Below are 24402 nucleotides of genomic sequence, written 5' to 3'. Positions count from 1 at the left end.
ACGAACGCATTAGTGTGAGTAAGACCATGTGATAGGTTCTATGACGAAGCAGTGTGAGTCAAGTGTATTCTTTTAAAGACGATATATAATGAAATGATGAAAGTTAGTGGTCCAGGGAAAAGCTAAAATAGATCAAAATGGATAAATGTGAACCTTTCATTATAAATTAAAATCTCTGTTTCATAGATGGGTGAATGTGCTCTCTCTCTCTCTCTCCATATATATATATATATATATATATATATATATATATATATCACAGTTGCTACTATTATCTAAGTCCATCCTCCGTCTTAAGATGCTACGAGAAGGCTCCACGGACACTCTGCATCAGTCTAGGATTCCTTCCGGGGCTTGTCACGGGCCCCTTTCTCTGTTCTATTGTGTTTCCTCTAGGACTTTCCCAGAGCTCTTCCTTTCCAGTGGGGCGATGAATGGCCTTGGTCGCCCGTTGTCCCGCCCTTTTTAGTGATGTCATTCATCATAGGGCTCTGCTGAGGATGGGGCACTCCCGTCTGAAGGGTATATAACCTCTGGCAAGAGAGAGACGCAACACCTCCCAACACCAGAGGGACATCCTGCTCCTCCCTGGGAGCGAGAGAGAAGAGAGCGTGAAAAGACCTCCCTCAGAGACAGACTTCAGCGACCAAGAAGACCTCTCTCAGGACAGTGGTGGACATCAGTGAACACGATGCTTCAAGGCGCCTCCCAGGTGCGCCCCTGCTACAGACGCCAGATTTCACAGTTTTAATGGCTTATTTCAAACCTTTAATGATTTATATATGTTTCTTCTGTTTGGGGGTCATGACCATCACTTGTTTCTATGGTACAATCAGACTGGCAAGAAGCCCATATCTTGAGCTTTCAATTAATTGACCTTTTAGAGATATATATTTTTAATTGCCTCACAGTCTCCATTTAAGGGGAGAGGCACTTGTTTATAAATGTTCCTTTTCCCGTTAATTCGACTGTCGTTTCCTACTAGAATATACTTCACGTACATTTTTAGACCATACGTTTTGATTTAAAATATGTGTTGGTAAATAAACAGAGCGCACCTTTCATTTTTTTCTTAATTGTCTCTCTGGGTTTAAATATCTCCAGGCCCGATTCCGCTCATTAATCATCTGTTTTGGTGCTGTTAATATTGGGGATGTGTCTATCTACTGTAATCATAATAGAAGCGTCCAACAGGATCTTTTAGGTGCCCGTTTATTCTCAGAAATACGGCCGGGATCTTAAAAACACGGTCTGAGGGTTTGTCACAGGTCTGCAGCCTGCAGCCCGGAGCCTAAAGCCCAAAACAGCCCCCGAGAATGTCACAATGCCAGCCCAGGTTACACTGGGAATAGTTGGGGGCTGCTCCCCAGGATTTGTTTCACAAGTGGGCTTAATAGAGCATTTTACTGCAAGTTTTCTAATATCCATCAGTTTTAGAGACACTTCTGAAGCGAAATCGGGAAAGAACACTTTCATTCAGAAGTATTCCAAAGAACCCTGAGGCTGATGGGAAAACTCTGTGTCAAGAAGGAAAGGGGGGGGGGGGGGGGGAGGGCACATGTTTGTTGAGCCATCGGATAAATAAGTGTTGTCTGGTACATCGTGCTCTAATGAACCATAGTCCATCAGAAATCTCCACCAGGAGCAAGAACAACAGTTTTAAATTGTGCCAGCTGATCTCATGCCCTGCGCCGCTCCTGTGCCAACATCCCACCAGAGAGCCCGAACCTGAACAGAGACCGCCAATCATATGCCAAGGTGCTGGCATCATAAGTCAGGGTGCACCTATAATGTAAGTGTGCTGACCTGGTGTTCACATCATATGTCAAGGTGCTGGTGTCTTATCGAGGTGCTGGCACCGTATGTCAGGGTAGTGCCTATAATGTCAGGTTGATGACATCATATGTTAGGGTGCTTATATATTCGCATTATAAGTTAAGGTGCATATATTAAGGTCTCTGGCACCATATGCTGGATGCTGGCATTATAAGTCAAGGTGCTGCTATATGTCACTGTACTGACAGTAGTGCCATGGTGATGTCCAGGGTGCCAGCTGTGTTCCCTACATATGCCAGGTAAACACATTTTTACATGTTGGCTGAGCAACACGCTAATATGCAGGAGGAGGACTTCTAATGTGTCAGACTTAGACCGCTTTTGTGCCAGGCATTGGCTACCCATGTGCCATGCTGTGAATGTTCATGTGCCATGCTGGGATTGCTTCTGTGCCAGGCATTGGCTACCCATGTGCCATGCTGGGGCAGTTCATGTGCCATGCTGGGACTGGTTCTGTGCCATGCTGTGAATGTTCATGTGCCAGGCTGAACTCACTCCTTTGGCAGTCTAGCGCTGCATTTTCACAGACGGGGGTTGTAAACAGTCACCACCCTCGGGTCTCTCTTCCATTAATTCCCCTTCTCTGCCCTCTTCCCCTTCCCGACCCTGCTGCCTCCGGCTATTTACCCATTTACTCTCCTTTCCCTAATATTTCTCACTCTCTATTCCTTCAGAAACCACAGGCCATCCTGAGGCTGTCCAGACAGGTGCACGCGGCGACGCGGCAAGGTAGGTGTCTGCACTCACAGCCCCCTGGCCTGAGACCGATCTGTACCCTCTGTGTCCTGTTACTGGGTGTGGTGTACCCCCGGCCTGAGACCGATCTGTACCCTCTGTGTCCTGTGCGTGGTGTACCCCCGGCCTGAGACCGATCTGTACCCTCTGTGTCCTGTGCGTGGTGTACCCCCGGCCTGAGACCGATCTGTACCCTCTGTGTCCTGTTACTGGGTGTGGCGTACCCCCGGCCTGAGACCGATCTGTACCCTCTGTGTCCTGTTACGGGGTGTGGCGTACCCCCGGCCTGAGACCGATCTGTACCCTCTGTGTCCTGTTACTGGGTGTGGTGTACCCCCGGCCTGAGACCGATCTGTACCCTCTGTGTCCTGTGCGTGGTGTACCCCCGGCCTGAGACCGATCTGTGCCCTCTGTGTCCTGTTACTGGGTGTGGCGTACCCCCGGCCTGAGACCGATCTGTGCCCTCTGTGTCCTGTTACGGGGTGTGGCGTACCCCCGGCCTGAGACCGATCTGTACCCTCTGTGTCCTGTTACGGGGTGTGGCGTACCCCCGGCCTGAGACCGATCTGTACCCTCTGTGTCCTGTGCGTGGTGTACCCCCGGCCTGAGACCGATCTGTACCCTCTGTGTCCTGTGCGTGGTGTACCCCCGGCCTGAGACCGATCTGTACCCTCTGTGTCCTGTTACGGGGTGTGGCGTACCCCCGGCCTGAGACCGATCTGTACCCTCTGTGTCCTGTTACTGGGTGTGGTGTACCCCTGGCCTGAGACCGATCTGTACCCTCTGTGTCCTGTGCGTGGTGTACCCCCGGCCTGAGACCGATCTGTACCCTCTGTGTCCTGTGCGTGGTGTACCCCCGGCCTGAGACCGATCTGTACCCTCTGTGTCCTGTTACTGGGTGTGGCGTACCCCCGGCCTGAGACCGATCTGTGCCCTCTGTGTCCTGTTACGGGGTGTGGCGTACCCCCGGCCTGAGACCGATCTGTACCCTCTGTGTCCTGTTACGGGGTGTGGCGTACCCCCGGCCTGAGACCGATCTGTACCCTCTGTGTCCTGTGCGTGGTGTACCCCCGGCCTGAGACCGATCTGTGCCCTCTGTGTCCTGTTACGGGGTGTGGCGTACCCCTGGCCTGAGACCGATCTGTACCCTCTGTGTCCTGTGCGTGGTGTACCCCCGGCCTGAGACCGATCTGTACCCTCTGTGTCCTGTTACTGGGTGTGGCGTACCCCCGGCCTGAGACCGATCTGTACCCTCTGTGTCCTGTTACGGGGTGTGGCGTACCCCCGGCCTGAGACCGACCTGTACCCTCTGTGTCCTGTGCGTGGTGTACCCCCGGCCTGAGACCGATCTGTACCCTCTGTGTCCTGTGCGTGGTGTACCCCCGGCCTGAGACCGATCTGTACCCTGTGTCCTGTTACGGGGTGTGGTGTACCCCCGGCCTGAGACCGATCTGTACCCTCTGTGTCCTGTTACGGGGTGTGGTGTACCCCCGGCCTGAGACCGATCTGTGCCCTCTGTGTCCTGTTACGGGGTGTGGTGTACCCCCGGCCTGAGACCGATCCGTGCCCTCTGTGTCCTGTTACTGGGTGTGGCGTACCCCCGGCCTGAGACCGATCCGTACCCTCTGTGTCCTGTTACTGGGTGTGGCGTACCCCCGGAAAGAGACCGATCTGTATCCCAGGGGCCAGGTGTCATGCCAGCTACTCTGGCCTGAGACTTACCCGTGTCCTCTGGACCCAGTTACTGGTTCCTGTGTCGCTTCCCCACACCCCCAGTCTGAGGATGCTCTGTATCCCCTGGTTCCAGTGATTAGTTCTGAGGTCACCCCCTCACCCCTCCTAGTCTGAGGATACTCTGGCCCATATTTATACTTTTTTAGCGCCGCATTTGCGTCATTTTTTACGCAAAATTGGCGCAAACTTGCAAAATACAATTGTATTTTGAAAGTTAGCACTGTTTTTGCGTCAAAAAGCGGCGCAAATGCGGCGCTAAAAAAGTATAAATATGGGCCTCTGTATCCCCTGGGCCCAGTTGCTGGTTCTGCTGTTGCTCATACTAATTTAGCTCTGTTTTCAGTTTATTCTCCATGAGTCCTGTGTACACTGTCGCATAGAAACGTGCGGATTCTGGTCCAGCTCAGCTGGCCTCTTGTCTCATGCCAACCCAGTGCGCCAGTAGTTCTGATCCTGTTTCTTCTCCTCACCCAGCACTGGAGGAGAGGCCCCTGGAGAAGGCGGTCACCAGCAGCTTTGCTTCCTTCATACATGGAGTCAAGGCAGATCACCTGTCCCAAGCTGTGCGGCACCGAAGCAAGCGTATGATCCTGGACAGCATCGGGGTTGGACTGGTGGGAAGCACGACCCATGTGTTCAACATCGCCCTGGGATACTGCCAGGTAAGAGGAGACATGGAACACACCATGGAGCTCACAACCACTAAAAACCCTTCTAGACCAATAGTTTGCACCATCTACCTGGACCCTGCCAGGCGAGTCAGGGACCAAAGTAAACAACACTCCTTGGAATACTCATCCATTAGTACACTAGGCCAACAATGTGGCCATAGCCCTCTGACCTGCCAGGCAAGGAGACACAGGGGGTCATTCCGACCCTGGCGGTTAAATCCGCCAGGGCCGGGGACCGCGGATGCACCGCCAACAGGCTGGCGGTGCATCCCTGGGCATTCTGACCGCGGCGGTACAGCAGGGGTCAGAAACGGGAAACCGGCGGTGTACCGCCGGTTTCCCGCTGCCCTGGGGAATCCTCCACGGTGGCGCAGCTTGCTGCGCCGCCATGGGGATTCCGACCCCCTTACTGCCATCCTGTTCCTGGCGGTTTTGGCCGCCAGGAACAGGATGGCGGTAAGGGGTGTCGTGGGGCCCCTGGGGGCCCCTGCAGTGCCCATGCCCATGGCATGGGCACTGCAGGGGCCCCCGTAACAGGGCCCCACCAAGATTTTCAGTGTCTGCCATGCAGACACTGAAAATCGCGACGGGTGCAACTGCACCCGTCGCACCCTTTCCACTCCGCCGGCTCCATTCAGAGCCGGCATCCTCGTGGAAGGGGGTTTCCCGCTGGGCGGGCGGGCGGCCTTCTGGCGGTCGCCCGCCCGCCCAGCGGGAAACTCAGAATAACCGCGGCGGTCTTCTGACCGCGCAGCGGTATTCTGGCGGCTCCCGCCGGCCCTGCGGTTACTGCGGCCGGCGGGAGTCAGAATGACCCCCACAATGACCAAAGCAAACAACATTCCTTGGAATACTCATCCATTAAAAAACACTAGGCAAGCAGTGTACAATTTCCCATTAAAAACACTAGGCCAACCTGTGATCCTGCCGGGGGAGGAGAGACAGGGTCGAAACCAAACACACCTAGGAATATTTAACCATAAAAAACCTAGACCAAAAGTGTGTCCCCTCGCAGGACCCTGCTTGGTGAGGGGAGAGATGGACCAATTCTAACACACCATGAACAACCCATTGAAATCCCTCCAGACTAGCGGAGTGCAGACTCTCCCTGTGCCCTTGCCAGTTAAAAACAGATAGGGTCCAAATCTGAAAGCATACAGCGGACCACGTTCCAATAGAGAAATCCACTTGAATAGCAATGTGACAGTCTGCTTGGAATACTGATAGGTATCAGAAGAGAAAGACCAAGATGAAGATGGACCACTCATCATCCCAGGTCCCACTCAGATGTTAGCTCTTTAGTACCATGAGATACTGCCAGGATAGAGAGAATGAACCAGAGTGAACTACTAAACATTGGGGCACCTGGTCCCCTCCATTGCTCCTTTACAACCTCTACTCAGAGAGAACCCTCACCTGCTCCTTTCTGCACCCTAATTTCTGCCACCCAGTATCTGTGAACACCGTCCTGTGTGTAGTGCTGAATAATTCAGCCTTCCTGCTGCTCCCTTCTCCCTTTTCCACCACTCTAGGTGCACTGTTCTTTCCTAACTAGATTCTCTCTCTAACAGGACATGGTCTCCTTGACTGCGATCAGCAATGTGTATGGAAGAAAACCTGATGACTAGAGGCGCCATAATTGGTCTGTTCCTCTTGCGTAATTGTTGAGAGCACGTGAGCATCACCACTCACCCCTTGACTCTCACTCTGTTTTTAATCTTGGTCTCCATCTTATTAACACTGATTAAAATTCATGATTAATATTATATGATGGATAACCAATTTTATTATTTTCTCTCCACTATTGCATGAGTACTTGAATTTTGTTACTCCATTTACACGATCTGATTCCATCTACAATACGGTTAAGAGCCCCCCTCGGGGAGCCCGTTAGGCGTTGCAGCACCGGCCTAACGAGGAGCTTTCCCAATGATGAAACTAGTCATCCAGTGTGATGCTTGAGGGTTCTCGCTCCTGTCGAATCAGGCCTCCCTCCTTTTCTTCTTGATTGGAACAGTGTACTTCTTTTTCTTCAGAACTCATATCGGGAGACTGTACACTGGACCATTAACCTCCCGGTCCCTCCTCTTTGGTTTTTGTTTATGGAAGAAAAAGAACAAGACTTCCCCCCACGCTGGCTGCATATGTCAATGGAGTAGCGGTAAGGAATTTGACAGCTGTCTATCAATTTATTAATCATTTACAGACTGAGAGCCAATAGCACATGATACTTTCATACCAATGGTGCTCTCCACCAATGCTGGATCTTGTCTCTTTCAAATTCTATAAAATGCCTGTTGAGTGATTGTGCGCTCGCTCAATTACATCTAAGAGATTCTCAATCTTTCCCTTTTGGAAAGTGTTTCCATAGGTCAATAACATAATCACCCTGGTTTTTGTCACTTCCTGATCCTCTTATTTGAGGACCTCCTAACCCTCTTCTCCTCTTTTAACAGACTCACTCCATGGACTTCGATGACACTTGGCACCCTGCCACTCACCCCTCGGGTGCTGTGCTGCCGGCTCTAATGGCTGCTTCCCAGATGCTCCCTGGGGGCTCACGACCCAGCGGCATGGACTTCCTCTTGGCATTCAACATGGGCATTGAGGTGCAAGGAAGACTCATGCATTTCTCCAAAGAAGCCAGCAATATCCCCAAGAGGTATGTGTGATGTCCATGAAGAACATAAATATCCTTTGACCTGCATGTGATGATCCTTGAGTGCTGTTCTGTTGCCAGGATACATTATTCAGAGCACTACAATTGCACTATTTATTAGTGTGGAATGTTTGATGTGATCTTAGTATAGCCTCTGTATTCGCTCAAACTGAGTGATATCAATCAGTTATATTAATACATGTCTGACATGCTCTTAGTATATATCTTTAGTTCACACTTATTATTAATACTACTGTCCAAGCCTATCTTGCTACTATCATTATTGCATGTCTGACACAGCTCTCTGTATTTCCTTCAGGTTCCATCCACCTTCTGTTGTTGCCACCATGGGTGGTGCTGCTGCCACAGCAAAACTTCTTTCCCTGAATGCAGACCAATGTGCCCATGCTCTGGCAATCGCTGCCTCTCTGGCAGGGGCACTTATGGCCAATGCAGCAACTCTTGCCAAGCCTCTCCATATTGGCAATGCCACTCGCCTTGGCATGGAAGCAGCACTTCTAGCTGCCCACGGGATGGAAGCCAACCCACTCATCTTGGACGATATGCCCGGCTGCTCAGGGTTTAGTGCTTTCTATGGTGACTACCAGCCCTCGTCCCTAGAGGGTCCAGACCAAGGATACAGCTTCTTGTTGGAGAAACAAGACATCGCCTTCAAGAGGTTCCCAGCCCACTTGGGCATGCACTGGGTCGCAGACACTGCCATCGCTGTCCGAAATCGAGTCATCAACATGATGGGATTCTTCAACCCAGCTGCCATCTGCTCTGTTCTTCTGAGGGTCCCAGTTTCCAAGTACATCAACAGGCCCTTCCCGGAGTCTGAGCATAAGTGCGACACTCCTTTCAGATCAACGCCTGCACAGCCCTCTTGACCTCATTAACCTGTTGAAGAAAGTGGTGGTGGAGCACCCTGAGGACAATGTAGCTAACTTCGACAAGATGTATGGCGAAGTAACGCTGCTCTTGGAGAGCGGAGAGGTCGTGACTGGCAGATGTGACACCTTCTATGGACACTGGAGGAAGCCCCTCAGCCAAGAATCGCCCCATGAGAAGTTCCACTCAAACGCTACTCATGTGCTCCACCAAGACCAGGTGGAGGCCATTATTGAGGTGGTGAAGGAGATTGAGAGCCTGGCAGACAGTTCACACCTGGCTTCCTCTCTGGAGTAAACATGTAGACAGCTCACATCTGCCATCCTCTCTGTAGTATAGGTGTTGATAGCTCACACCTGACATCCCCTCTGCAGTAAACATATTAACAACTCGCACCTGGTATCCTCTCTGCAGTAAAGGTGTTGACAGCTCACACCTGGCATCCTCTCTGCAGTAAACATGTTCAACCATAAAAGATCCCTCTCACAAAGAAGGACTTACACTCGAAATAACCTATGTGCTGCACTCACCTTTACCGTAACATGGGGTACACAAGATTAAAACTCGTCTTAAAGAGAGGAACATTGCAAATACATTTGATAAAACTATTAGAGAAAGTCATGTCTTCTCCCAGCATAGAAGATGAAGACATATCTCACAAGTCAATAAAGTCTCTTTTAACATTATAGCTAATACATCAGCATCTGGCTGGCCAGAAGCAACAGGATTAAGATTTTATAAATTCACCAATACCTTGTAAGGGCTAAAACATGTCACATGAATTTATTTAAGGTGCCCATTGATCGAGGGTCCTCTAACTTGTCTGCTCCACACAGGGATTCTCCCCAGATTCACACCGATCCAAGACAGGGAGAGCCGGGTCTTCAGTTTTATGAAGATGTTGTTGATTCCTTCCTGTCCAGCAGTCTCTCCTGTGCACTTTTCTTAATATGCACCAGGCAAATGATGTCAATGCCTGGACTTTATACTCCGGTCTGTTACCTGTTGTCAGTGAAATTAATTTTATATTGTGTTATGCTTTCTGTGTTTGTTTATTTTTTTAAATAAACTGCCTTAACTTACAAAAGTTTGTTCCATTACTGTAATTCTTGATGTTGAAGTAGCTGACACTTTAGGTGCAAACTTGCAGAACTACCACAGCCTAACTGTGAGAATGAAGTCTGTCACACACCATCCCTACTCATGAATCACTGCTTTCTATCTGTAGCTCATCATTCTGGACACAGTAGAATAATTTCACAGCCTACCTGTCCCCAACAAGCTTCTCTTACATGCTCAGCTACTCAAACACCAACCAGAACCTTGCACCCCTGAACTGGTGCTGAGGAGAGTCATTTAATCAGACCACCACATACATGCAATATTAATAGTTTTTGGCCATCCAGGTTGAACCATTGTCATCATAATCTGTTGTTATCAGTGATCTCTGAGAGTACAGGTACAACAGTCACTCAATGGAGCACTAACTAAATCACACAATTTACCAACCTTCCCTGTGACCCACTCCACTCAGTCAAATGTGCTGACAAATATTTTGAAACACCAAATGGAAAACCTACTGAACAGGTTCAGGGACTGGGATATTAATGCAGATCTAAAAAAGTAAACAACTCAAATTCCTTCAGGATGCCACATATTACAATATAAACTGATGATTGATTTAAAAAAAGGAGAGGAACCCTAGATGAAAGGGTGGACAGATCAAGATACTATCCGATATCCAAGTGCATGGATCACAACCTAATGGGACAATTTACTCCATTTACTTCTTCAGAACACAATGGAAATCTTTTTGAGGATGGATTTCTGGTCCCTCGAAGAACCTACCCAGAGGTTTGCATCAAATCTGGCTTACAACCTGTGCAAAATTACTACACAGACCAGCCATTATTCTATGCAAACAATTTACCAGGTAAACGCTGACAGAAGTTGTGGTATGAGAAGCTCAGTAGTTTGAGATTTGAAGCATGGGATGTTGGAAAATACAGCATCAATAAGTCATCCCACATTCTTACCTTGGGAACTCGTAATGATGTGTTAATACAACACCCGGGAATACAGGAGATAGTGGTGTCAACTTTTCCCCATGAAATAATACCGCATTAATTTGCCATCTCAGAATAAGGACCTGAGATCAGGACTTCAGGGATCTTGCTGCATTTTACAAAAGATGTGAAAAACTATGTTTATTTAGAAAAGCTGCCAAGAGTGTAGGTGTGTTTCATTAAATCACTTGGGGCCAGATGTACAAAGCATTTTTCTCTGCGTAAACGGCCCAATTCACAGAATTTGCGCACAGAAAAAAACATTTTGGTATGTACAAATGCTACTTTGCGATTCAGTAATCTATTTACCAAATACTAAAATGGGTCTGCGAGTCGCAATTAGAAGGGGCATGCCAAGAGCATTTCCTTCCTAATTGTGAGCCACAGAGGGGTGTATGATTGTTTTGTGACTGTAAATACAGTCACAAAACAATTGCAGTTAACACTAATTTCCATTTTGTGTTAACCCATTCACAAATGGGAATGGCTTCCCAAGGGTCCCCTTTCCCTTTGAGAATATGGGCGCAAACTTTTTAGGCGCATGGACCACTGCCTGCTCTGAAAAAATGAAACTGAAACATTTCATTTTTATTTTTGAAATGCACCCCGTTTTCATTTAAGGAAAAAGATCTGCATTTAAAAAAATGCTTTATTTAAAAGCAGTCAAAAAAATGGTGGTCTGCTGACCCCAGCAGGCCACCATCCCTGTGAGTGCGGGCATTCCCAAATGGGGAATTTTAATCAGGCAGGTCCCTTGTGACCCATTTGGGAATTGCTAACAGTGTTTGAGACACTGTTGTACATCAAGTTTTGCAATTTGCACATTGCGAGTTGCTAAGACTCGCAATTTGTGAGTCACAAAACCTGACATTTGTACATGTGGCCCATAGTGAATTAGCTTTCATCTGTAGGGTGTTTGTAGTACGTTAGTGCTTTCAGCACTGTTTGTTTAACTTTAATACCCCCTAGGGCAGGAATAGCCTGGGCCAGCACTCGAGAACATAACCTTTCAAAAGAGAACTACAATTGTGGATGTTTGGGAATTTATATCAGTGATCACACTGAAAAGTTTGGGTGTATTATATGGTATGGCTGTGCAGCCTTACCATGGAAAGGATCTCTGTCTTAAACCCACTCAGGCTTGTTTGAACAACCTTAAGCTCAACCCTTGGTAGCTATGTCTTTCGAGCAGCAAGGCTTGCTTTAAAGAACTTAGGGCCTGATTTATACTTTGTTAGCACCTCTTTTGCGTCATTTTTTGACGCAAAAGCGGTGCAAATTTCCAAAATATAATTTAATTTTGTAAGTTTGCGCTGCCTTTGCGTAACAAAATGACACAAAAGCGGTATTAAAAAAGTTTAAATCAGTCCCTTAGTGTAAAGCATTTAACAGTACCAAACAACGTAATAACAAAGCCACACAACACGAAAGAAACACAACAGCAATTTATAAAACTAGATTATATTTGCATGAATTTTAAGAGTCCAAGATGAGCACAATCCACTAGAGGGTTCCGGACATATGAATTTTTCAAGGGTTTGTCACTCTCTATTTCAACCACAAACAAGCATTTGTCAATCAAAAGTTTGTAAACGTTTTAAAAGTTAGTAAACGTTAGTTTGGCTACTCTGGCCTGGTTTGGGTTTCCAAATCCAACAGGATGAAGGTTTTTTTTTGGGGGGGGGGCAGTTGGGTAGATTTGAACAGATGCCTGGCCACCAGAGTGTTTTCCAGTCCAGTTCCAAATTTTACAGAACAACTGCCATAGACTTTAATGGAGTGGTTCAGATGCTGGGGGTATAGGATGAAAGGATGCTCAAAGATGCTCTGGTTGCTGGGTGGTCCATGGGGGGTGCCTTTGTGAAGATTTCTTGGTCCACCGGTTATGGGGGTCAACTTTGGTCACAGAGGTTGGAGGTCACAGGAAGTCCTCTTCAAGACAATAGAAGACCAGCTGCTGCTGGGCTACTGGTCTCCGAACACAGCTGTCAGAGCAAAATTATTTAGTGGAGACTAGTGCCTCTCTTGGGGGACCAATCAGGACTCGAATGACACTCCTGGGTCCGCCTGCCCCAGATTCAATTTTTGGCCATCGAGGATCAGTCTCTTGTGGCATCCAGTGGGAGTCAGTGGTGATTCCTCTGATGTGGCTACCAACTTGCCAGTTTGGGTTTCTTCAGCTTAAATGTCCCTGGTGCTGTTCCTGGGGTCCAGCCAACTGTCCCTTAGAGAAACAACTTTTCCCCAAGCCACAGTCACAGTCCCAACCTCACTATCCCAAGGTGCAGCAGGTGCAGTCCAGCAGACGGTGCAGCTTCTCTTTGTGCCATCCAGAGGTCAGCAGGGCAGTCCTTTTTCGAGGCATGTTCCAGTTCTGATGTGATCTGTGATTCGGGGTGCCATATTTATCTCAGGAAAGTGCCTTGAGGAGACAATGGGGTCATTAGCCAGTGGGCTACCAGGTCCCTTCCGTTCAGGTGGCGACTTTCCAGTAATGTGTGGCATCTGGCAATCTCAGAGAGCACTATTCTGGCCACTCTCAAGATGTCTGAACCTTTCCCCGACTGTGAGGAGCTTGGTAACCCACCCTAGAGGTGTGTTTACCTGGGAACTACATACCCACAGGAAAACTGGTTTGGGCACTGGTCTCCCCTCTCTGTCCCTGTCTCCAGCATGTCTACCGGAACAAAGGACAGCTCCTCAGGAGTGTCATTGCCATTTGCCCACCAAAGGCGGCTCCCCCTTTGAATTTTTGCCTTTTGGGCTAACACTCTCAGTGGCTTCCTGTGAAGGGGAGGTAACACCTCACCCTGCAGCAGACTGCCATTGCTTCTTAAGCCTGGAAGTCGTTCACATCACTCCCTAGGCATGCGGAAAGTTGTTTGTTGGCCTGTGCCTGTGTGAGGCTATTGGACTAGCAGGGTCAAAGAATGGCAACTTTCTAAAGTTGCATTACTTTAATAGTGACTTTAAATTCGACCTGGGCATCAGGTCGCTTTTAATGCTATGATTAATTTGATACCTAACAGTACACAGTTGGGTAGTCCAAATCAGAAGTTAGCCAGTAACCCTATTTAGCTGATGGGGCTATTGACATTTCCTCAGCAAAATGTCAATTTAGAGGCATTGTTGCTAAGACATATATATAAAAATATATGTTCTACTTAACAATGCATAGCTCTCTAGCTTAGGGCTTCATAGGCCTTTTTAGGGGAGACATGTATATGGTTGAGGGAAGTGGCAGCTTTGCCATTAGTTTGAATGGCAGTCAAACTAGCAGTGGGACCACTGCTGGTCCGGTCTGCTGTGGAGGGATGGGAGCCATTTTGCACTTTGTCCAACTCGTTAAAGTAGGTCTTGTGTTATTTTGGCACCTGTGAAGTTAAACTTGTAGCATTCTTTACTTTATAGCCTGTTTGATACAGTATCAAAAGTATTAAATGCTTTAAGGTGAAGGGTAGAAACAAGAATCGAAAGTGAAAATCAAAATGGGGCAACCTGTGCCTTCTGTGATGATATATCTCCAGACGCAAACAACATATGGAGTCTCCAGAGCAAGTGGACAACTGTTCATTACCAGTCATGGATCCTCCTGTTACCGGACTCCTGCTAGAAGACAGGGCAAAGGCGAAGAGGATTGAACTGTTGATCCATGAACTCCAGAATAAGGAAGCAAATAAACTAATTTCTTCTGAAATTGATGATCACCAAAAGGGATAGGCGCTATATCAGGATATGCAGGTGTCAAGTTATGAGAGAGAGGGTAATATCAGGATAGAAAATGTTCTGCCATGGTTGCACTGCTTCTTGTAATTGGCTTAGCATTATGCATACACACTATTGCCCTTGTGGAAATGTTTCAATAAGGTACTTAGATGGGATTTCTCATAATGGTGGATGTGGCTACTAATTAGAGAGGAGGGATTTAAAGTTTAAAAACATGTAAGGGGTAGCATAGTGGATAGTCCACTAGTTTTAAAAAAATCTGTGAATCTGCATATACGCTAGAGAGCAATGGGTGTTATTAGCAATCAGATTTTCTGTCTTGGATGAACATCAATATATTACATATAAATTCAAAAGAGAGTTTCCTGTTGATAAATCAGTAATCATATACTAACGTGACATAATAGATCCAGTCTATTAGAGAGGCTGTAAAAGAGTTCATGTGAATCCATCAAATTACATAATTGATAATGGTAAACATAGATAAATGAAATATACAATTAAGTAGCAAAAATAAACATACTTGATTCTAAAATAATCTAATGAATATCAATATAGACAAACATGATGTTTTTAAATTTAATAAAATTGAAACTCCTGCACATTCAGCTAAACATAAAACAGACAAATAATTTGCTCTTCAAAAGGATCATTTTTACAAATAATCCACACATATGCATGATAAATAGAAAAGAAATGGCGCGCTAGTATGGAGCCCACAGACCGAGCCACCTTCAAGTTGTCCCTCAATCAATACCAATTCCGATGCTAGGCATCATCATCGGGCTAACTCCTCGCCGGACCGGCACTGCAATGTCCGACGGGCCACCACTCAAAAGGTGGTGGCTCTTTGACCGAAGATGGTATTACTGATCAAGTGGAATCAGTAGAGTGTGATAACGTGAGGCGGAAAAAGGAGAGTAAGAGGTGTATTAAAATTGGCTCTGAACACCAAATGTCTTTAATACTATATATAGGAGTCAGGCCAAGATTAAAAATGAATCAAGGAGTCCAAAGGGAAATAATGTACCCTATACTCTTAACACAAAGTGAGGAAAGAAGGAGAAATACTCAATCCTAGCACTGAGAGGTCGACATGTTTCACGCCTCAGTGGTCCAAAAAGGATCCAGCGGCGTTTCTTCAGGACCTTTGAAAAATAACTTCTCCTAGAAAACAGATAACAATAAGTGCTGGAGGGTCACTTACAGTATATGGACTAAATAGTCACAGTCAGTCATCTATTAGGTCGCCCTGAAAAAGAACACAGACAGACATAGAGAAAGGCAAAATATATATTGATATATGCAGGTGAATAAATAGCCCAGCATCAACATAGTAAAAATCATGACTCAGAGACAGTAATCAGATTCACTCAGCATGGTGTAGAGAAGCTTACCATCCCATTTCGAGATAAGGCATCATGAGGACGCTCAAACCTCCGACCAAAGAAGGAACCACTATATCAAAAATAAGTAAAAAGTAGTACAATGTATAATCAAAAACATTCAAGTCATAAAATGTGGTAAAACATATATATTCAATCATTTTATCTGGTTAATTGTTCATCAATCCCTTTGTTAAAAATTCAATATTCAGGTGGGGCTCAGTACATCCATCCAGTCAGTGCTGAAACAGAGTCATAACCCACAAATGCCCAATCGATAAGGTGTTCGACATAAAGAGAGAAACCCATAGACAGAGTGTCCATTGTCATTAATTCCGTCTATGTGAAATACACCTTGCATGAAGGGTGGAAAACTGTGTTAATCTAATACTCCGACTATGGGCTTGTCGGATGTGCGTGGTCGCGTGAAAATAAGGGGAAAGACGGCGCTTAGTCAAATGCTTCCGTCTCGGCCGTTAGCACACATTGGAGGGCCATCGGGTATGTATAAAAAGCGCGGCGGACGCTACACACGGCTATTCACAAGCAACTTACTTCTGTGCGTTCTCTGGTCCGTTATGCACCTACCCTGGGGCGCGTCCTCGAGAACAGAGATACGGAGAGCCAGTGAGTTTAAAAAAGGTTTAGGCAATTAGCCCGCAAAGTGGATCGGAACTGTCTCGAAGGGTAGACACTGAAAAGGGACTAAAAACAAAGGGAGATGGTACTGTCAAAATATGGCGGCCGCCATCTTGGAGTGGATCTACCCACATTCATAAATACACCCAGACCATCGAATTAGAAGAGATTTATGCTCCTCTTAAAGGATAGAAAGGCAAAGAACAAACCAGTTGTGTATAAATGAGAGGCTCATTAGTTCTGGAATTGTCAACTCACTCGTACTAAAAGTTGTTCTGGGAACCACTCTACTATGGTGAAATATTGTCTATCTCAGGATTGCTGTAACCCTGGAAGAAGTCTGTGATATAGAAAGAGGTGAATAGTAAAATAAAGCTAGACGTCATAGCAGGTGATCAACAGTATATAGAAAGGTTTCGTCTGTCCTACTGGCGGGCCGTCCCTAGACTATCTCATAGGTGACAGGCCAGCCCAAAAAGGACCATAACCAGAGCAGTATCTCTACAAAATGCTCAGTGTAGATGACTGGGCAGCTATGAAGTAAGTGTGCACCAGGGGATCTCATCATTGAGGCCTACGTTAGCTGTTTTAAGTTTGAAAATCCAGCGTTGTTCAGTCCTCAGCAAGTATTTGGGATCCCTATCATTATATCTGGGTACTTGTAAGACAATCCACCAGAGGTCATTAGGACCGTGGTTGGCTGCCAGAAAGTGTGCACTCAATTTCGTTGTAATTCTAGAACATCTAATATTGCTACGGTGTTCGTTAATTCGTTGTTTGACTGGTCTTGTCGTCATTCCCACATATTGTAAATTGCAGGGGCAGGTTATCAAATAAATGCAATTTCGGGTATTGCAATTCGTATGTTTAATCAATCGCCATGGACCTACATGTTTTAGATCTATTGTATCTACCTTTTTAGTTAAAGGACATACATTGCAGAAACCGCACGGATAATGTCCAGAAACAGGAGGAAAACTCCATAAGGTGGACTGCTCATGTGGGTTATCTTGTTCGTATGGTCGTGTATGGATCACTATGTCTCTGATGTTCGGAGATCTCTTAAAAGAAAACAATGGTCTGTCCAGATGGACCCCTCCACTCTGTAGAATGGCCCACCATTTATTGATAAGTTTTTTAACAGTGTTTGACAATGGGGTGTAGGTAGATAAACAGGTCAACCGTGTTAGGTCATTCCGTGTAGTTGGCGCCAGCAGAGCTTCACGATGGTTATTACGAGCTCGTTTGTAAGCTGGTTTTATGATCTTGGTGGGATAGTGTCGTTCCTGTAATTTGGTTTTCAATTCACGTGCCTGTGTTTCGAATGATTCTACCATAGAGCAGTTCCGGCGTAGTCTTAAAAACTGGCCAAAAGGTAGATTATCACGTAGAGCTCTAGGATGGTGGCTCTCGTAAAGTAGCAAACTGTTCCGATCAGTGATTTTATTATAGGTATCAGTAACCAGTTTGCCCTCCACAATTTGAATTCTTAAGTCTAGGAAAGAAACTTGTGTCCTAGAAACATGCGCTGTGAATCTTAAAAAGGGATCTAGAGTATTGATCCAATTGGTGAATAAGTCAACTGTCTGTAGGGATCCTTGCCAAATAATCAAGATATCGTCTATATAACGACACCATAGCTTGATGTTGTCAAAAAAAGGATTGGATGGTGGTAAAATGAAAAGTTTTTCAAACTGGTACATGTATAAACATGCCAGGCTGGGAGCGAAAGTGCTACCCATCGAGGTCCCTCTTATCTGATGATATAGTGAATCTTCAAATTGGAAGAAATTTTGTGTCATTGCCAGGTCAGCACAGTGCATTATAAAATGTACCGGAGTCGAGGAAGTCCAAGGTAGATGAAGAAGAGCGGACTCAACGACCTGCAGGGTAGCTGCCTGGGAAATATTCGTGTATAAAGATTCGACATCTAAAGTAATCAAAACTTCGACCTGTATAGACGAGTTGATGTTCTCAATGAGGTTAAGGACATCTTTGGTGTCCCTAAGATAGGTACTAGAGCTTTTTACTAGTGGCTGAAGAAATGCATCACAAAAGATTGAAAGTGGTTCCAGAATTGAGCCAATGCCCGACACTATGGGGCGCCCAGGCGGAGGTAGGGTCCCTTTATGAATTTTAGGCAGGCAGTAGAAATACAGGGTCCGGGGGTGATTAGTAATTAAGAAATCAGCCTCTTTTGAAGTGATCCAAGCGTTAGTTTGTGCCTCATTAACCATATATTTAATCTGGGACTGTAAATAGTCTGTTGGATCCCGATTCAGGGGTGCGTAATACGTGGTATCACTCAACAGACGAAGACATTCCTGTCTATAATCAATTGTGTCCATAATCACAATGGCTCCTCCCTTATCGGCTGGCTTGATGACTATAGATGGATCTCTCGATAGAGTCCTGAGTGCTTCACGTTCTAGGCCAGGTAAATTTACGAATGGTTGCTTAGGAATCACCTGGTCAAGGTCTGATAGGACAGCTTTTTCGAAAGCCAAAACTTCACATGGAAGAGAGTGCGATGGAGGCATGAAGGTAGAAGGTTTTTTTAGGCCTGTGTCGTTCACAGTCAGAGGTTCGGGTCGGTCTTTAAAGAAAAAGTGTAATCGGACTTTTCTAAAAAATTTAGATAATTCACAGTTCAGACGGAAGAAATCTTCCTGAGGCGTTGGAACGAAGCCTAAGCCTCTGTTCAGAACCCTTGATTCTTGTTCTGACAATTGCCTATGGGACAGATTCACCACTAAGTCCTTGGAGGAGCGATCTTGTTCTGGCTCCTGGTGATCATCTGTGTTTCTTCTCGTCCCCAATGAACTCTTCTGCCTCTTCCTCTCCTTCTGCCTCTTCCCCTGCCCGGGCCGCGGCCTAAAAAAGGACCGTATGGTGGCATAGGGCGGGGCTGAAAGAATGGATAGGGGGGTTGCCAAAAGATCGGTTGGTTGTGAGGGTACTGAGGAAGGTTGTAAAAAGGTTGAGACATTCGAAACACAGGCACGTGAATTGAAAACCAAATTACAGGAACGACACTATCCCACCAAGATCATAAAACCGGCTTACAAACAAGCTCGTAATAACCATCGTGAAGCTCTGCTGGCGCCAACTACACGGAATGACCTAACACGGTTGACCTGTGTATCTACCTACACCCCATTGTCAAACACTGTTAAAAAACTTATCAATAAACGGTGGGCCATTCTACAGAGTGGAGGGGTCCATCTGGACAGACCATTGTTTTCTTTTAAGAGATCTCCGAACATCAGAGACATAGTGATCCATACACGACCATACGAACAAGATAACCCACATGAGCAGTCCACCTTATGGAGTTTACCTCCTGTTTCTGGACATTATCCGTGCGGTTCCTGCAATGTATGTCCTTTAACTAAAAAGGTAGATACAATAGATCTAAAACATGTAGGTCCATGGCGATTGATTAAACATATGAATTGCAATACCCGAAATTGCATTTATTTGATAACCTGCCCCTGCAATTTACAATATGTGGGAATGACGACAAGACCAGTCAAACAATGAATTAACGAACACCGTAGCAATATTAGATGTTCTAGAATTACAACGAAATTGAGTGCGCACTTTCTGGCAGCCAACCACGGTCCTAATGACCTCTGGTGGATTGTCTTACAAGTACCCAGATATAATGATAGGGATCCCAAATACTTGCTGAGGACTGAACAACTCTGGATTTTCAAACTTAAAACAGCTAACGTAGGCCTCAATGATGAGATCCCCTGGTGCACACTTACTTCATAGCTGCCCAGTCATCTACACTGAGCATTTTGTAGAGATACTGCTCTGGTTATGGTCCTTTTTGGGCTGGCCTGTCACCTATGAGATAGTCTAGGGACGGCCCGCCAGTAGGACAGACGAAACCTTTCTATATACTGTCGATCACCTGCTATGATGTCTAGCTTTATTTTACTATTCACCTCTTTCTATATCACAGACTTCTTCCAGGGTTACAGCAATCCTGAGATAGACAATATTTCACCATATTAGAGTGGTTCCCAGAACAACTTTTAGTACGAGTGAGTTGACAATTCCAGAACTAATGAGCCTCTCATTTACACACAACTGGTTTGTTCTTTGCCTTTCTATCCTTTAAGAGGAGCATTAATCTCTTCTAATTCGAAGGTCTGGGTGTATTTATGAATGTGGGTAGATCCACTCCAAGATGGCGGCCGCCATATTTTGACAGTACCATCTCCCTTTGTTTTTAGTCCCTTTTCAGTGTCTACCCTTCAAGACAGTTCCGATCCACTTTGCGGGCTAATTGCCTAAACCTTTTTTAAACTCACTGGCTCTCCGTATCTCTGTTCTCGAGGACGCGCCCCAGGGTAGGTGCATAACGGACCAGAGAACGCACAGAAGTAAGTTGCTTGTGAATAGCGTGTGTAGCGTCCGCCGCGCTTTTTATACATACCCGATGGCCCTCCAATGTGTGCTAACGGCCGAGACGGAAGCATTTGACTAAGCGCCGTCTTTCCCCTTATTTTCACGCGACCACGCACATCCGACAAGCCCATAGTCGGAGTATTAGATTAACACAGTTTTCCACCCTTCATGCAAGGTGTATTTCACATAGACGGAATTAATGACAATGGACACTCTGTCTATGGGTTTCTCTCTATATGTCGAACACCTTATCGATTGGGCATTTGTGGGTTATGACTCTGTTTCAGCTCTGACTGGATGGATGTACTGAGCCCCACCTGAATATTGAATTTTTAACAAAGGGATTGATGAACAATTAACCAGATAAAATGATTGAATATATATGTTTTACCACATTTTATGACTTGAATGTTTTTGATTATACATTGTACTACTTTTTACTTATTTTTGATATAGTGGTTCCTTCTTTGGTCGGAGGTTTGAGCGTCCTCATGATGCCTTATCTCGAAATGGGATGGTAAGCTTCTCTATGCCATGCTGAGTGAATCTGATTACTGTCTCTGAGTCATGATTTTTACTATGTTGATGCTGGGCTATTTATTCACCTGCATATATCAATATATATTTTGCCTTTCTCTATGTCTGTCTGTGTTCTTTTTCAGGGCGACCTAATAGATGACTGACTGTGACTATTTAGTCCATATACTGTAAGTGACCCTCCAGCACTTATTGTTATCTGTTTTCTAGGAGAAGTTATTTTTCAAAGGTCCTGAAGAAACGCCGCTGGATCCTTTTTGGACCGCTCAGGCGTGAAACATGTCGACCTCTCAGTGCTAGGATTGAGTATTTCTCCTTCTTTCCTCACTTTGTGTTAGGAGTATAGGGTACATTATTCCCCTTTGGACTCCTTGATTCATTTTTAATCTTGGCCTGACTCCTATATATAGTATTAAAGACATTTGGTGTTCAGAGCCAATTTTAATACACCTCTTACTCTCCTTTTTCCGCCTCACGTTATCACACTCTACTGATTCCACTTGATCAGTAATACCATCTTCGGTCAAAGAGCCACCACCTTTTGAGTGGTGGCCTGTCGGACATTGCAGTGCCGGTCCGGCGAGGAGTTAGCCCGATGATGATGCCTAGCGTCGGAATTGATGCTTGAGGGTACTCCTAATGACATCATCCGCTCGAGAAAATTTGCGTAGGCAGACACTTTTGGAACAGTATACTTTTGTTATATAGGTCTATGTGTAGGGAGTACGTATACTGGACCAATAATCCTCCCAGTCCCTCTCCGTTTAGTAACCTCAACCAATACCACCAACTACTGAAAAAGACAAAAAGGAGCACCCTAGCCGACCACATCAAAAACAGCTCCAACCACAGCAAGGAGCTCTTTAACATTGTCTCCAACCCCTAAACCACCAAAAACATCATCACCCCTTTTGAGGAACTCTGCAACTCCCTGATGGACTTCTTCCATTGCAAGATTTCCACTATCTACAAAAACATCGAACCCCAAATGACCACCGCCAATACCTTCAATCCTCTTGCTCCCATGGATGCGAACCCCGATGTGGGCTCCAACCCCTCCTCACCACCTGAGACAATCTCACCGCATACCCTAGCCATCATGAACTCTGTCCACTCATGAGCACGTATGGGCCCTGTCCCCATCACGTCTTCAACAGTGGGAGCAAAATCATAAGCAGGGAGCTCACTGCCATTTTCAACTCATTCATAACCACATCCTCCTTCCCCAAAGGATGGGTATGTTGAAATTAAACCCTTCCTGAAGGAATCTTGTGCCGACCCCAGCGAACTCAAGAACCACTGCCCCATCTTGCTGCTCCCCTTTCCTGCAATAGTCCTAGAAAAAACCATCAACTACCAACTCATGCAACACCTGGAGATCAACAACCTTCTGGACCCCTCCCAATCTGGATTCCGCACCAACCACAGCACCAAATCTACCCTGATCGCTGACACTGCCAACATCAGAACCCACCTTGATTGGGGAGAAATGGCAGACCTGATCCTCTTCGACCTCTCAGCAGCATTCAACACCATATCCCTGTAGGAGGTTGGGCATCTATGGAGTGTGCAAAACTAGGCACACTGTGCAGAAGATCCAAGGAACAACACATTGGATTACAGAGGTAAAAACTAGACCACCTAATGCTCTAATTTGTATGGTAGCTTGGTCAAGCAGTTAGGCTAATCTTGGAGAAGTGCAAAGCATTTGTTGTACTCACAGAATCAATAAAGCAAGACACACACTCAAAAGAACAACTCGAGACCAATTTTCACATTTTTTTAAGACTAAGAGCATCAAAATCGGTTACTTTTTACGTTATGAATTTTTGAACTTTAATAAAAATAGTATTTTTGTGCGTAATTTTTTTTTTTCTTTTTCTTTATGCTTTTATTCAAACAAATGAAGCAGTACAGTAAGAATATGTATTTGCAGACTAATACAATTCAAACATCATATTACATCATTTCAGTAGGCATTTTCTTCTTCTGGAGTGCATCAGTACAGAGTTTTGCTGTTATATGTACAGGTCCTTGGCAGTCTTGAACCACAAATCTAACTGTGATTGTGTTTTGCTTATCAATCAGTAGTCTCGCCCTCCGTTTCTCCCGTTTATTTCCCTATAAGGTACTGTCTGTATATTTCCCAGAATTTTGCTGGTTTGTTTGAGGGAGGAAGTAATTCACTGTAAGTGTCTGTTTGTGTGTTGCAATAAGTCATATCTCTATGTGATTCATCTATTTTAGGGATCGGTCCCCGGTCCCACTGCATTGCGATTCCGCGCTTAGCTAGCAACAGACCCATTGCCACCAATTTGCGAATAGATTTTGGTAGATGGGCATCCCAACCCATAAGAGCCAAGAGTGGCTCAGCGTCTATTTGTATACTAGTTATGGCTATCAGCTCATCAAATATTGCTCTCCCAAAAATTTGTACATTTCCACACACCCATGCCATATGTAAGAAATCGGCAACACCACCATTTTCATCAATGCTATTCTACCCAATAGGGACAGTGGGAGACGTATCCATCTCTCGACATCTGTAGCTAATTTAGTTATCGCTGTTTCATAATTATCCATCACAATAATGCTAGGATCAGTGTGCACCTTAATGCCCAGATACCTAACTGACCCAGTCTCCCATCTAAGCGGGAAGCCCACCTCTGTCTGCATTGTGGAGGGAGTCAGTGGGAACATCAAGGATTTACCCCAATTAACTTTAAGGCCAGAAAATGTTCTGTATCTTACTATTTCTTGAAGCAACGGTGCTGCATTATGTTTTGGATCTTTGATATACAGCAAAGTATCATCTGCATATGCTGAGACTACTACTTTGTAGTGCTTGAATTCTAGGCCCGATGCCCATGGCATTCCCTCAGAGCGCAAGCCAATGGCTCTGCCACCAGCGCATATAGTAAAGGGGAAAGCGGGCATTCCTGTCTAGTGCCTCTGGTGATGGTCAGTGTCTCCGTCACCGTATCGTTGATCCGTACTCTGGCCAGGGGATCCCTGTATAATGTGGCTATCAAGTGTAGGAAAGTGTCCCCAACACCAAGCTGTCATAGTGCTGCCCATAGAAAGTCCCACTTCACTGAATC

At 45.8% G+C, this 24402-nt stretch overlaps 1 long non-coding RNA gene and 1 pseudogene across 1 annotated transcript in view; one reads left to right on the top strand and one right to left on the bottom strand.

Annotated features, from left to right (window-relative positions):
- LOC138262127 (uncharacterized) overlaps positions 1-24402 on the bottom strand; it is a 204367-nt gene that overhangs the window by 149283 nt on the left and 30682 nt on the right. The gene's annotated exons all lie outside the window — the stretch shown is intronic.
- On the top strand, positions 4728-22847 carry LOC138261099 (cis-aconitate decarboxylase-like; annotated as a pseudogene).

This window comes from Pleurodeles waltl, chromosome 10, assembly GCF_031143425.1.
Source record: "Pleurodeles waltl isolate 20211129_DDA chromosome 10, aPleWal1.hap1.20221129, whole genome shotgun sequence".
Taxonomy (NCBI): Eukaryota; Metazoa; Chordata; class Amphibia; order Caudata; family Salamandridae; genus Pleurodeles; species Pleurodeles waltl.
The sequence above is the reverse complement of the archived record's forward strand: the minus strand, read 5'-3'. Positions and strand labels throughout refer to the sequence as shown.